The 15,641-nt window shown below is 49.8% G+C and overlaps 1 long non-coding RNA gene across 1 annotated transcript in view; it reads right to left on the minus strand.

The window, feature by feature from the left end:
• Window positions 1-967: 967 nt before the first annotated feature.
• Window positions 968-15,641, minus strand: part of LOC114111245 (uncharacterized) — a 49,949-nt gene continuing 35,275 nt past the window's right edge. The window contains exons 5-8 of the long non-coding RNA XR_009598853.1: window positions 5,112-15,633; window positions 4,541-4,732; window positions 2,404-3,646; window positions 968-1,659 (exon numbers count right to left, since the gene is read on the minus strand). This is a non-coding gene — a long non-coding RNA (uncharacterized LOC114111245). The remainder of the gene's footprint in view (window positions 1,660-2,403; window positions 3,647-4,540; window positions 4,733-5,111; window positions 15,634-15,641) is intronic.

Genomic DNA, 15,641 nt, shown 5'->3' on the forward strand with positions numbered 1-15,641 from the left:
TGCTACTTGGCGGTTCAAAATGTTGGGCCAAGGACATGCCTACTTTGGGAATATTATAAATTAGACACTAGAGAGTGAGAAATGCGTCCAAGAAATCAACCTTGATCCTCACCTCGGTGCAGCTTCTGGTCTAATTTTCGACGGAAAAGAAACAATGGAGATCATATAATGCCACCAGGACCTGGACACAGAACCCTGCCCCCATCAGGACTGACAAAGTGTGATAGGTGAAGCCAGAGGGTCTACCACCGTAAGTCGGGAATCTGAAGAGGAGCAGCTGGAATTAACCATAGGACAGAGGAAGCACCCTGACATCTGAACCAGAATCTGTGTCTCAGCACATTCTTTCATTTGGTGCTATTTCTGAGGGACTCATCAATTGCAATGCTCCCCTCAATTGTTATCTCAGGGAAATGCTATTCCCTGCCCACCCCCCTGCCAAAAATCCCAATAATCTCTTTAGAACCTTAAGTAAACTCCTGGTAATGAAGCAACCGACACCTTCTACTACAGAAAGTGTCAGTCTCTTGTGGGCCATCAAGAAAGGTCTCTGACAATATTATCTTTTAGAAGTCAAGGTGTGTGTATGTGGGGGGGGGGGGCAGGGGGGGTCACCTGGAGGTGGGATGGGAGGGGGGTCACCTGGAGACAGCCTCACCTGTTCTATCAGAGGCTCAGAAAAAAATTTGGCTGAAACTGGGAAGCAGCCCTTCTGACATTTGGAAGGTAGACCTTGGTCGACCTAGAGAGGGGACTCAGTCTGGTGTTTCGGGGCTGGAACATTCCTAAAGGCACCCTGCCATAGTAGGGCTCCAAGCTGACATCTGATCAGGGAGAGATGTTAGCCAGCCAAGAAATCCTAGGGTGAAGACATCAAGCTAAAGATGGTAAGTCAGATGCTCCAGGTTCGTGTTTGTATATTTTCTCTGTGCCTGCCTCCAAAATATTTATGAAAATATTAAAAATATTTTCATATTTAAAAATTAACTTTAATATTAGATGATATGTTCCGAGGGCATCATCTGTTTTGTTCACAGCCACATGAACAAGTATATATGTGCCCAGCACCTCGATCACTGATTATATGTGTTGAGCTGCTGAAGAGCAGATCCCTGATTCAATGCGGAGGCCTTGATTTAGCCAAGCAACTCAATCTGAGAAGGTTCAGTATTCGGGAGCAGAGAAGGCCCACTCAAGGCGCGGCAGAGAAACACGAAGCGCCTTGACAGCAGCATGACAGTCTCAGGGGTGACCAGCACCAGGATCCCAAGGGGAAGGTGATGTCTCTGAGGTTTCATTGTCCGGCTGTGTTCTCAGTCCCTTGGCGGTGGTTAAGCTTCCATTGCCAGTCTCCAGGGACAGTAGTTTTTATTTTACTCATCACTGCCCTTATGTGGCCTCTTTTCTTACACAGGCCCCTGAATCTTCAAGGTGTGAACACAAGCAAGTTTCTAGAAAGGAAAAGCTCCCGACAGACAGGGGTGGCTGGACTCTCAAACTTCCCTCCCAGAACAATTCTTCCTCTTGGGGTTTGCGCCTAGCAGCCGTGAGTAGGCTCCAGGAAAACTGACAGCACCCTGAAGGACAGAGTCCTTTTCTCTGTTTCACCTCACCGGAGCCGAGACCAGCAGACATTCTTAAAATGAGCTTTGCTAAACACTGAATGAAAAACAGAAGCATAAGTCATAAAAAATCACAGTGCTTTCCCAAGTCTAGACTCCAGGAGATAGGCATGCCTGGACACAGAGTGCACTCTGGGATCCACGCCTGCACTCTGGAACTAGATAAGGGAGCTGGAGTGACGTCAGCGGGTCTGGTTTTACCTAAGTCTCCCTGCTCCCAGCTTAGAAGAAGCCAAGGCCACATTCCTCCAAGAGGCAGACATAATCTCTGTCCCAGGACCCGTGAGGAGAAGTTTCCTAGTATTTCTGCCTCGGGGATGGCACCTCCCAACTCCCCTTCAGCTCTCCCCCATGGTGTGAGGGCACAGCTAGCCTGTGGATGATTTGCAGGACAGCCGAGCTTGGCAGCCAGCAAATAATAAAGCTCTCTGGGTCTCTGTTATCTAATCCACCTACCTCTGGAGCTTCCCTTGGCAATTCACTCAGGAAGCGCCCCTCCCCCCACACCATCTGGAAGTGGTTTTTGAAAAATCGACTCATTATTGTTAACGTAGGCTTTTGCAAGATACAGTTGCAAGTGCAGCCCCTAAACTGTAAGTTCCTGGAAGGTAAGGGATTTTAATTTGTGCTCCACTGTAGCATTATCACCACCACATAGTAGGAGCTTAATAAGCAATGGTGGAATGAATGAGGAATTAATAAACTTATGAAAGTGTGATCCAGTTATTTCTGCATAACAAATTATTGCAAAGTGTAGGAGCTTAACGACTATTTCACATACTTGCGGTTTCCACGGGTTGGGATTTTGGATCTAGTAGAGCAGTGATGCCTTGTCTCTGTGCCCCCACGATGCCTGAGGTCTCAGTTGAACAGAGGTGAAGGTTTGGGGGCTGGAGTCACCTGGAGAGTCCTTCGGGCATACATCTGGCACTTGGGCTGAAATAACTCAAAATCTGGACTCAGCTGGGACAGTCATTGTGAGCATGTGGCCTCTGTGTAGACTGTGCTTCCTCTCGGCATGGCCAACACAGGGCGATCAGAGTGCTTATGTGATAGTCACTCAGGGCTCCAAGGTGGAAGCTGCCTGGCCTTTCATGTCTCAAGCCCTGTCATACTCTTAGTTGAGGCCGTCATCAGATTCAAGGAAAGGAGAAACAGACCCCACTTCCCATTAGAAAAAGCGTCAAAAAATATTGGGGTTATGTTTTTAAACCACCACAAAGGCTAAAAGATTAAAAAGCCCCATCTCCTAATGATGTTGAATTCATTCCCTGCACAGAATTTACCTCGTATGTCTACTACATGTCAAGCCCCTGGGTTGGGTGATGCATAAAGATTTAAGGGAACAAACAAAATAGACATTGTCTCTGCCTTCATGTAGCCTGCATTCCACGAAAGAAGACAGACATTAAACAAAGAAACATGCAAACAAATGCATAGTTACAGATCATGATGAACACTATTAAGCCAGTGGAGGGAGGGGGGTGATCTGAGAAGGAAGAGGGAGACTTAATTTAGCTGGGAAGGGCTTCCCTGATGACTCAGTAGTAAAGAATCTGCCTGTCTTGCCAGTACAGGAGATAAGGGTTCGATCCCTGGTCTGAGAAGATCCCACATGCCTTGGAGCAGCTAAGCCTGTGCAACTATCAAGCCATTGCTCTAGAGCCCAGGAACCCCAACAAGAGAAGCCACCACAACAAGAAGCCCACCCATTGAAACTAGAGAGTAACCCCCATTCTCTGCAACTAGAGAGAAGCCCGTGCAGCAACAAAGACCCAGCGCAGTCAAAAATAAATGATTTTTTTAATTAAAAAAAAAAAACGTTTAATGGAAAATATTTTGCTCCTCTAGAAGCAAAATCTGATGCAAGGTTTTGACTGTAAGGAGTTTCTTTCAAGGCGATTCTTGGAAGTACCATAGGGCAATGGGGCATGAGAGAGAGCCGATAATCATAAGTAGGGTACCACGTGGGCAAATGCGTCACTGCCCGTTGACAGTGTAGAACACGCCTCAGACTATCCCACCTGAAGGACAAGAAACTGGGGCAGTGTTAGTAGCTCAGTCATGTCTGATGATTTGTGACCCCAGGGACTGTAGCTCATCAGGCTCCTCTGTCCATGGAATTATCCAGGAAGAATCATGGAGTAGCCATTCCCTTCTCCAGGGGATCTTCCCTACCCAGGTCTCCTGCATTGCAGGCAGATTCTTTACCATCTGAGCTACTAGGGAAGCCCTCTAGAAACTGGGGCATCTCCCCACCAAATCCCAGTAGTCATAGTTGGGGGCAATAGTGCAGGCTACCCTCCTGTGGGCACTGCCCATCCAGGCATCCAGTTAGAGCCCCAGGCAAAGGGCCCCACAAGTGCTGGCGGAAGGAGCTCTCACTTGACTCTGGAGCCAAGGGTCAAAGTGGTCCTCCCTGAGCAAGTGCTGTCTCAGAGAAGAAGTTCAAGCCTCAGGAACACAGGATTTGTAGACACTGTGGATTGTTTCTGTGTGTTGTTTGTGGATTTTCACTAAACAAGACCCCGGTGTCAGCACTTAGGACGTAGCCTTCCATAGCAATGCATTCAGGGTGTTCTTCCCAATGACTATGGGTTTGCAATGACTGGCCACACTGCCCACCCTAGCCCCCACCCACCCCTCCTCCTTTATGACTAATGGAAAAACATCGGCAAAATTGCCCACAGGCAGGCAAGGTGGAGCTGTTTGTGCCCAGGAGAGTTTTCCCTTTGTGTGAGGTTAACTGCCAGAAGTTGTGGGCACCACACCCTGTGACTGTGACCTCAGCTGAGCTTGCAACAGGGAGGCTGGCCCACCTGAAGTCACCACCTAGCAATTCACAGGGCTCATTCAAACCTAGTCAGTTCCCCCCAGGAGGGGAGGATGTGCATATGGTGAAATCTGGGAAGCCCCACCTTTGTTCAAGGGTGGTCACAGCAGAAGACCATGCTCTTGACACGTGCCCGATTCACAGTTGAGGCTAGCAGGTAGTTCTCCGGCTCTGGAGCCCTTGGTGAGTTTCCAAGAGAACACATGCAGTTCCTCCGAAAACCTTTGCCAGGCTCGGCTCCACCAAATCACAGGGCTGCCGCGGACCGGGCATGATGCTACAAAAACAGCATTTAATAAACTAGAGTAACAGAAGGAGAAAATAAGTGAGTAGCTGAAAAGAAAGGTATTTTTACTAAGACAGTGTAATACCCTTTTATTTTCAAATAGCTAAGTAGAATTTCTATAAAATTTTCAAAGCGTTTCTCTTAATGACCCTTTTAAAGCATCCTTTTCCAATTCCACTGCTACAGAATCTCAAATATACGCTATGCCCTGGGTTAAGCAATTTTTTTTAAGTTAAAAATTATAAAAATAACTGCTGAGGTAGTGAAGGCGCTTGGCAGGGTGGGTGAGTGAAGTCAGGAATGGAGCTCTTGCCACTTGTCAACACGTTTCCCTGCTGTGTGAGCACTACAGTCGTCACCTGCTGCTTACCTGAGAGGTGGCTTGCTTGGGGGCTCTTGAGTGCGTTCCCAGGCAGCGGTTCATCCCTGTATCTTGCCTGGGTCACTGCCATCCTAAGGACAGCCAAGCCAGGAAGGGGTGCAGGGAGAGGAAGAAGGAAGGAAAGGGAGTGAAGAGGGAGGAGGGAAAAAGGAAGCCAAGGTAAGGGAGAGGAGAGGAGGTGATGGGAGAGCAGACGAGGGGAGAGAATTCTACCCGGCTTGGAAAAGCCAGGAAGTCAAATTCCTAAGCCTGTGATAAATAGAATCCCAGCTGTACCAAGAACAGACCAGTGGTAAAATCATTCACACTTGGAATTCCTGACAGTGGAAAATAAACTCATCATTGCTGGCAAATGGAAACTTAGGTAGGGATGATGATGTCCGGGACTCCAGATCCCACATCCCAGGTCCTTTGGGCACAGACACTTTAGTGGGTTAAGAAAGCAGACTGGGGGCCTGCCTGATGTAGCTCCCCTGGAGGTCTTCAGGCCAAGTTGCCCGAAGTCCAGAAAGGCAGAGAAAAGAAGCCGGAAGGAGGCAGGGAAGAAGTTGGGAGTCCGAAGATGGGAAAGAAAGCAGGCTGGTCTGGAACAGGGAGGGGTAAGAAGCTGAAGCCGGAATGCAAGAAGCCGGGGCTGGGAGCGGGGCAGGCGTGACCTGAAGGAGAGGTCCAGGATGAGGAGTGAAAGGAAGGAAGAAGGCTGCTGGGCTGCGGGGAAACCCCAGGCCGCAGCAGCAACGATCAGAAGCCTCGCCTGTGGGGTGGACAAGACTTAGTCACTGGCATCCTGAGTCTGCCCACCCCCATGCCCAGTGGCAGGGTGTCCCCGAAGGTTGGGCTTGGTCAGAAGCTCCTTAGGCTTTGGCCTCCTCTGCATCCGGCAACCCTTCCATCTGACATGTGGGGCGAGGCCTGGGCAGTGCCTCGCCTCCTGACTCCAACCATCTTCCCAGTCCCTGACATCGGTCTCATCCATGGAGGGTGGCTGGCCTCTGGGTCCGTTTTTGAATATAAGCGCCCTCCCCTCCACCTCTGACAGCCTGCACCTGGGACTTCTCTGCAGGCCGCCCTCAGCTCCTGACACAGCTCATCCAGTTTGTAACCTCACTCCCAGGGCCGCCCTGAGCAGCTGACAATGCCACGTGAGGGAGTGTGACAGCTCACTTCTCTTGCCTGGAGTCAGGACAGACTGTGAGGTGTGACTTACCCTCCAGAGCCCCCCCACCCAAGGAATCACTTCCCCACAAATCTTGTCTCAGGGTGTGCTTCTGGGAAGTTCTAGGGCCCATGTGCAGGACCTGAACAACAGTTACCGTGAGTAGACACGATACCAATGGTGCTTCATTCAGTCCTCAGAACCGACGGCCCCGCTCGTACTAAGCACGCCACCCCAAAGAGGAAGCGGAAACTCCGTGATCAGAAAGGGACTCTCCCAGGGTGGCACAGCTGGTGAGCAGAGCAGCCGAGATTAAAGCCAGCTGCTGCCAGCTCTGAAGCCAGTATTTAGTCCTTGATATCCCACTGAAATGATGTGGGGGCTGCTGGCTCTCCTGAGCACAGCCTGGCTGCTTCAGAAGGGAGCTAACATCTCTGAGGCCAGCCAGGTGCTTAGGACAGGTGACCAAGGAGAGAGCAAAAGCTCCATTCAAGCCCTTAGTGTAGCGATCGACGTGTCTGCCTTTACCGGTTCACCTGGACCCAGGTCCTCAAATTCCTGCTGGATTTGCCTGTGCACCCAGAGGTCTTCGGCTAGGGGCCAGCTGGCTCATCAACCCTCCCCCATTCTCCATGAGTGTGGCTTTTTTTTCTTCAAGACAAACCCCCCAAAGCCAGCACTTATTAGGAAGAGGGCAAAAGCTGCCCCAAACGCCCCATGAATAAATGTTCAGGGTTCCATCCACAGTGGCTGATGAGTCATTAGATGACCAGCTGTCAGCACAGAGTGTTATATATAGAAGGAGAAAGCCAGCGGGGTGTCTAGGACCTAAAGCAAAGAAGAGGAACAGGCACCTAGGAGGTGAAGCCCCAGCTAGGGGGTGAGTCTATAGGGCACCTGGAAACTGTGCCCCCCAGCTCCCCCAGATAAAGGAATCCAGATCAGCGGTGCCCCAGCACAGCATGCTGCTTGATCAGGAAAGAGACAGGGCCGGACGCGGGCGATGCCAGCAAGCTGACGATGATTACTGCTAATGATGCTAATGGTAGAATAATCGCTCGGAGAACTTCCCGCTCATCACCTAGTGTTCTTCCCATCAAACGCACAGACGGAGGATGTACTAACAGCGCTGCCACTTAGGCAGCCCAAATTGAGTTTCCGAACCCCAGGCTTGGTTAGGCTAGGCCTGCGCTATCCAATACAATGGCCACGAGCCACGTGTGGCTATGGAACACTTGAAATGTGGTCAGTCCAAAGAGTGGAATGCCGTAAGCATAAAAACACACCGGATTTTGAAGGTTTAGTCCCCCCAAAACAATGTAAATGATCTCATTAATTTTTTTTTTCTTGACGACATGTTGAAATGATAATATTTTGGATACAGTGGGTTAGATGGGATATGTTATTCAAATTAGTTTCACCTGTTTCTTTCTACCTTTTTCATGTGGCCACTAGAACATTCCAAAAGGGGTATGCGGCTCACATTTGTGGCTTGCATTATATTTCTATTGGACAGCACTGGGTTATAGGCTAGAGGCCAGAACCTTCAGGAAATCCTGGCTATGCCCTCTCCTGACAAATAAAGCCTGCTTCCTGGTTCAAGGCTGAGGGAGGCCAAGGCTGCTCTCCAGACAATGCCAGTGGCCAGCAGCAGCTCCACACCCTGGCTACAGCTGGCCCAGGTGGCACCCAAAAGCCCCTAGGTATCTTGCCCTTCACATCTTCAGAAAATTCCCAGCCTTCTTGGGAAGGCTGATGAATCCATTCTGGCTCTGTCTTCCCCCCGCCCCCACTTCACCCCCAAGAAAGTTCAACTTGAGGCTGTGTGATTACAAAGAAGAGACTCATAAAATGAGGCCACTTCATAAATGAAGTACCCTTTCCCTCGCATATGCAAACAGCAGAGTCAATCAAAGGAAAGAAGGGAAATGAGAAACAGAAAGAGGAATGCAGATGAGAGTTATCACAGTTCTCACCCAGAGGGAGAAACTGTATCCCTGCACAAATGTCACACCCTCTGCTCACAGAGACCTGGGGGGAAGGGGAACACGTGCATGCCAGCGTGTATGTGTGGGTACACCATGCATATGTTTCCTGAGCACAAGAGAGCACCAGAGAACGGTTTGAGAACGAGGCAGACAGACAGAAACCAAACAAGGAAGAGAAACACAGGAGGAGGCAAAGCCAAACAGAGGCTCAGTGTGAGTGTGTGTGTGTGTGTGTATGTGTCTCTCTGTGTGGTAGGGGGAGAGTTGACAGCATCCCCTTTGTGGCAAGGGCCGCCCTTCCTTTCTGTGTCAGTTTAAATTATTCACGTCAGGACAATGGAAAGAATATAGCAAAATAAAAAATGCATCGGGGCCAGGCGGGCCCTGGATTGCTGAGTGGTGGAAACATCCCGGGGGAGGAAGGCTGCCCGCCTTGCACCCAGGAGTGGGCTGGGCTTCAGGTGGATTCAGTGGGTGGGGGGTGCCCTTCTGCTGGTTCCCATACCTCCGGTGTTGGCAGTGCCAGGGCTGCATGTGCTGCCCCAGGGGCCAAGCTGGAGGGTCCCTGCAGACCCCAACCCCTCGTGCTGCCTGCCGTCTCCTTCCCACAACTGGCTGATGCTTTGTACCAGCCTCCTGCCTGCCCTCAGCTGACCCCTCACTGGTGAGTCCAGAGACCCTAGATGGCTACCAGTTAATCCAATCAAAGCAGCTTTATGCTTTTTACTCCAGGGCCCCCACTCCTCTCAGGTAATACATCCAGGGATAGGCCTTCTGGGAACCTGTACCCGCCTTGGCCACCTCGCTGGAAGAGGGCTTTTCTAAAGGAGGATACAGGAAGAACATGTTCTTCTGTTCAGGCTGCCATAACAAATTATTAGATATTTAAGACCAGGGTGGCTTAAACAACAGAAAGTTATTTGTCACAGTTCTGGAGGCTGAAAGTCCAAGATCAAGGTGTCAGCAGGGTTGGTTTTTCCTAAGGCCTCTCTCCTTGGCTTACAGACAACCGCCTTCTTGCTATGTCCTCACGTGATCTTTCCTCTGTGCAAGCAGGTCCTTGGTGTCTCTTCCTCCTCTTATAAAGATACACAGTCTCACTGGATTAGGGCTGCACCCTTGTAACCACATTTAATCTTAATTACCTCCTTAAAGGGGGCTTCCCCACTGGCTCAGTGGTAAAGAATCTGCCTGGAATGCAGGAGATGCAGGAGACTCAGACTTAACCCCTGGGTCGTGAAGATCCCCTGAAGGAGGGCAGGGCAACCCACCCCAGAATTCTTGTCTGGAAAATCCCAGGGACAGAGGAGCCTGGCAGACTGTGACCCATAGGGTCACAAAGAATCGGAGACTGAAGTGATTTAGCACGCATGCACACACCTCCCTAAAGGCCCTATTTCCAAACACAGTCACATTGCATGGTACGGGGAGTTGGGATTTCACCATATGACTTTGGGGAGACACGATTCAGCCTGTAACAACAAAGAACAGAGAAGGATAAGGCCAAGCCAGCACAAGGACAGGGGCAGAAAGTGGGCACAGTTCAGGGTGAACCACTCCCTCTACCTGCCTTTTTAGGGCCGTCTCCATGTTTGATTTCTGGGTGGGGAAGATCCCTGGAGAAGGCAATGGCACCCCACTCCAGTATTCTTGCCTGGAAAATCCCATGGACAGAGGAGCCTGTCGGGCTACAGTCCATGGGTTCTCAAGAGTTGGACACGACTGAGCGACTAAACCACCACTACTAATGTACATTTGAAAAAACTGAAGAAGATAATTCTCTGGTGTAGGTGTTTGGGGGAATTTTCTCCTTGCAGCTGATAGTTGCTGTTTTCTCCTGGGACCAGGAATTTTGTATCCCCAATTCCACCTCAGTGTCTGGCTCCTAGCAGGGAAGCTATGATGGGGACAGAACAGAGGCTATTGAGCAAGTCTCTGGGTCCCTAGTCATTTAGCATCTTTTTATTTATTTACTTATCAACGTAACTTATTTATTCACTTTCGGTTGTGCTGGGCCTTCGTTGCTGCACACTCTTTCCTCCAGTTGCAGCAAGCGGGAGCTACTCTCTAGTCACAGTGTGCGGGCTTCTCATTGTGGTGGCTTCTGTTGTTGCAGGTCCCAGGCTCCCACAGGCTCAACAGTTGTGGTGCACAGGCTTAGTTGCTCCACAGCATGTGGGGTCTTCCTGGACCAGGGATAGAACCCGTGTCTCCTATGTTGGGAGGTGGATTCTTCGCCACTGAGCCACCAAGGAAGCCCTCATTTAGCATTTGGTCACTAATGGAAGGGACTCCAAAATGAATCTCGACTTCATTCACAGAGGCTCTTACAAGGTTCTTTTAAAAATTAAAGAGAAAAAGTATAATGGCAGATTGCATTTTCCAAGATGGCCACAACAAGATTTCCCATGCCACAAGCCCATTTTACAATCTCATGTCATTCTTCCCATCAGGAGCTGGGGTCTATGGCCCCTCCCCTTGACTCTGTCCGGATTTGTGACAGTGGTAGAAGTGTCACTATGTGACCTCTAAGGCCTCCACTCTCAGGATACTTGCTCTTCCAGACTAGCCGCTATGCTGTGGGGAAGTCCAGACTATACAGAGAGGCCTCATGGCGATGTTCCAGCTGAGATCCCTGCTAACCGCCAGCATCAGTGACCAGATATGTGAGCGAGGAAGGAAGCCTTCCTTAGGACCTCAGCCCCAGGCGTTGTCTGATGCAGTGGCACCAGACAGACACAGAGACAGAGAGAGAACTGTCTAGCTGAGGACAGACAACTCCCAGAACAGCAGGAGATAATAATGAAATGATAGTTGTTTTATTTTTTTTTAAGTCACTAAGTTTTAGTGTGATTCATTATATAGCAATAGATAACTGGAATACAGGCCCAAAATACACACACACACACACACACGTGCAGAAAAACCCCACTTCACAGAACCTGTTTAGGGTCCCTGGGTGCTCGCTGCATAGGTCCTGTGGACAGGATGCCAGGATCAAGTCACTTTTCCAGCGCTTCTGGTCTACTACCTTGGACAAGCGAATTCACACACCTCGGCCTCAGTTTCCTCATTTCCGAACAGAACAGGATGGATATGACGGCAAAATCTGATAACCCACATCAAGTGCTCAGATCGGTGCCAGGCATGCAGTAAGCACTCAATAACTGCTTGCAGTGATGATCTTAGTCAACATCGCTCTTTCCGCTTCCTAACAGGTGGGCTGAGAAACATGCCATTTCTGGCAGATGCTCTGCTGACTGTCTTTTTCCGTCACACTGAGGTCACTAGCTCTGCCCCACACTTATTTGTTTTGTAAAAATGTCAGCAGCTGGGCCCGTCCCTTCCCCCAGCCCTTGTGGGAAGTCAGCTCCCCTCCCCCTGCGGTATTTGAGCTCTGCTCCCTGCCACTGTCATCTGTCTCCTTTGCCTTGCAAACCATTGATTGGCAGAAGACAAAACACTAGCTAACAGCCGACCTGAGACCTTTTTACAGTCCCTGGGCCCAGCCCAGCAACCGAACTGTGGGACTCGGTATGGGCCGGCGGTGGATGACGACAGGACAACGGTTGGCTAGACAGGCCTCACCCTCTTGTCTCCCCTTTTGTGGAGTGACTTAACATTACAGCCTGGGGATGCCCACTTCCTCTACACGCTGCTGGCAGGGGGACCCACCTCCCGGGGGGTGGCTCCCGGAGCCTGCAGGGGACCAGGCCAGTAGAGGTTAGTTCCTGCTGGGGGGATGGTGGGAATCCTCGGGGTAACCACAGAGGCAGAGGCCCTGCCCCTTAAGAACTGGAGAAGCTGAGAGCAGAGCAGGAGGAAGTCAGCAGCAGGGGCCCTTTTCTGTCCAGCTGAGGCAAGGGCCCCGTCTACCTTTTTCTGAGGCAACCCCTTGATTCTGCCCCACCTGAAATCCCTTGTCTGGGGCACACCCCTGCCTCCTCTGACTTTGGAGCGAGGAGGGGGCCCACCCTCACAGTGAACTACTCACACAGTCTTCCTTCTCACTCTCCGTTGGCGTTGGCGGTAACTGGCTTCCCTAAATAGCACCAGCCCCTCCCCCCACACCTCTCCCCCTAGACCTCCTGCCACATGCCTCCAAGTGGCCAGTGGGTCCTCAGGCCTCTCCCAGGCCTCCTTTCTTTGCAGCTACCAGCTCCGTCAATGGGACAATCCTCCCCAGGGCAAGATGTTAAGTGTCCTTGTCCCCCCTCCCTGGTCCCTAAATGTCAGTAGCAGCCCCTAGTCATTGCGACAACTAAAAATGTGCCCCTGTTTCCAAATCAACCCCCTAGAGTAGGGAGATGGTTCCTGAACAGGGAAGCACTGTTCATCTCTGGATAAAATTATTTTGACTCTGCAACCATCACGGAGCTGCACCTGCCCGCAGGATCGGTTATGCATTGGCCCTCCTTCCGCTGCTCCCACTCTCGCCTGTGCACCCTGAAAGCTGGGGCTCTGAGCCCCCTAGCTCGATTCCCCTTTACTAAGGCTTAAGTTTGGGTTGCCCCTGATAGATGAGTCTCGGCCTAGTATTCACTGCGACATCCTTGGTAGAATTTCGCACCTCCCCTTCCATCACTGGCATCACTTTAAAAACTAAATAAATAAATAAAAGCCACCATTGTGGGAAGTATTCCCTGGGAGTTGTTTGTTCTTCAAGGTCTATTGAGTCAAAATTCCCAGTTTAACTTTGAATGCTCGGCTCCGCTGTCTCTACTGTGAGGTTGGCGTCCGTACCTTAAAAAGAGAAGGGAAATCTAGTCATCTAAAGAAAGAGAAAAGGGGATAAAACAATTCCCCCTCAACAGTGTCTACTGGATGCATCCACTTTTCAATATAACGTGGGGATGCTGGCCCCTTTCATCTGTTTCCTTTGAGCTACATTTTTACCAAAACCCATAGCCGGCTTGGCATAAAGTATCCATACTTGGATCGACCAGGAGGGAAAGCATCTATTTTCAGAGGGACATAGCTTTGACCCTCCTGCTGACAGTGAAGCAGGTCTGTGGGTCTAGCTGAAGTAGGTCCAGACACCTTGGGCAGTTTTCCTTCTTGGAAAAACTGCTCCTAACGCCAGTGGGTTCTTGCTGATGTCTTAGATTCCCAATCTTATAGTCACGGCCTAGGCCTCACAGTGATAGGGGTTTTGTCTTTGGGGGTCCACTTTAACCTACAGCCTCTCTTCCCAGAACAGGTCATGTATGTGTACATGTGGGCTGTGCCCATCCCCGGTCCCACAGAACTTTTGCACACAAGCACAAAGCTCCCGGAAGCTTGTCCAAAGGCGGTGGATTGAGAATGAAGCCTTCTTTTATTCCAACAGGAAGTCTGATGTCAAAACAGCTCTGGTGACACAGAGAGATAGGATATGCTTCCAGCAAGTAAGGAGATCGACTTGGTAGTGATTCTTCCTGAAACGAGCTGAGAGCCTCATAAAGATGAGAGCACCACTGGTTTGCAAATACAGCCAGAGACAGAGAAAGCTTCTTGAACCTACTGTTGCTCCTAAGCACACCAAATATATGTGGATTACTAAGGAGGGAGGCCATAAAACAAAATAACCTTGAAAAACTCAAAACCCATTGCCCCCAAAATGAAACAGTTCATCCTGATGGCAGTTCCTGGAGCTAATGATACTGCATTGCTTCCACTTGGATGAGACTTTGCACAGTCCGTGTTGCTTTCACGGGCGTTACTCCATCAATCTCTCAACCATTCCGTGAGGAAGCCAGGACCAATATTCTCACCCCCATTAACAGGTTATGACAAAAAGGAAGGTTCAAAGAGCTGCAGCGGTGCCTGAAAGGACATGTTGATGGGTAGTGGTAAGGCTGGAAGCTGACCCCCAAGTTCAACAGTCATAGGAACCAGAGGGGGTATTACACCATCATGGAGTAATCAGCTGATAATAAATATAATAACCACAATTCGCTCTTGTAAGCCAGGTCCCTAATCTTCTACCCCCAGTGCTTTAGCAGCCCCATTGGGTTGTGAAAAGGAATAACTCTAAATGTTCTTTTCTGAAATTTAAACTCCTGCCTCTGTTTCCAAAGATTTTCCTGTCCCTTCCTTCTTTCAACCTGGACTCAGAGGATGCTGGAGTTGAAACAGCCAGGAAAAAGCAAAAAGAAAGGAAGGAAAGACAAAGGAAAACTCAATGAAAGATAAAAGAGTCACACTGATGCTAGTAACGAAACGATGGGATCTGTAAGCAGAAAGTGGGGCTGGGCGCACTGGGCAGCAGGAAGCTACGTGGATGGGGAAGGCCACAGTGGCAATGCTGTGCGCCCCTTCCACCTCCCACCCCGCCCCCGGCCAGCAAGACTCAGTCCCAGCTTTAGCAAATGTTTAGCCACTGCCAAACGTGTGTCACTATCTTTCTGTTCTCTTTGCCATCTGCCACCCAACCCTTAGCCAAGACCTCATATTTTAGAGCTTTTGTTATAGCTGAATCCCACTTCTGGTACCAACTTCTATATAGGCTAGGTTATCCTGCAGTAACAATCAGCGCCCAAAATCGCATTCCTTAGTCCCCTCAAATCTTTTTTTTTTTTTTTTTTGGCAGCACTGCACCTACCAGGGCTCAAACCCATGCCCCTTGTGGGGTGAGTGCAGAGCCGTAACCACTGAACTGCCAGGGAAGCCCCACTTTTTAAAATTTTTTTCTTTTTTTACCCCCAGCCCCTCAAACCTGAACCATTCTCTCTGTAGTCTTCTCATCTCAAGGAGGCTAGACCAAGGCTTCTTCATATGGTGAAGGCAACAGGTCAAGCAGACAGGCCTCAGAGCCCAAGCACTTGTATCATGCTTCTTCATGTCCCATTGGCCAAAATAAGTCATGTGGCTAAACCTAGGGTCAATATGAGAGAGGCCTACCTACGGATGTGGATACTGGCAGGTATGATCCATTGGGGGCCATATTTATAACAATCCCCCACTCACATGAGCAAAATATCTCCCCACCCACATGGTGCCTGAAATGTCATCATTTAAGTTTTAGCCTTTCAGTCTAAGCATTGCCGTCTTTTGGCTTACTCTAAAAATCAAGCATGGTTTCATTGCATATCCTATGACCCAGCAATTTCATTTTAAGGCCTATATCCAAGAGAAACAAGTGCTTATGTTCGCCTAGCCCTACAAATGCACAGAGCAGTTTTATTCAGCACAGCCTCAAATTGGAAATTATCCAAATGCCCATCAACAGGAGAATAGATAAACTGACCATGATGTAATCATGCAAAGGGACGTGACACAGCACTGGAAAAAGAACAAATGATTGCTCCCTGCGATCACATGGACGGATGGACGGATGGACGGATGGATGGATGTCCTGGGCGATGTTGAGTGGATGGAGCCAGACCTGTATGA

Source organism: Ovis aries, chromosome X (assembly GCF_016772045.2).
Source record: "Ovis aries strain OAR_USU_Benz2616 breed Rambouillet chromosome X, ARS-UI_Ramb_v3.0, whole genome shotgun sequence".
NCBI lineage: Eukaryota > Metazoa > Chordata > Mammalia > Artiodactyla > Bovidae > Ovis > Ovis aries.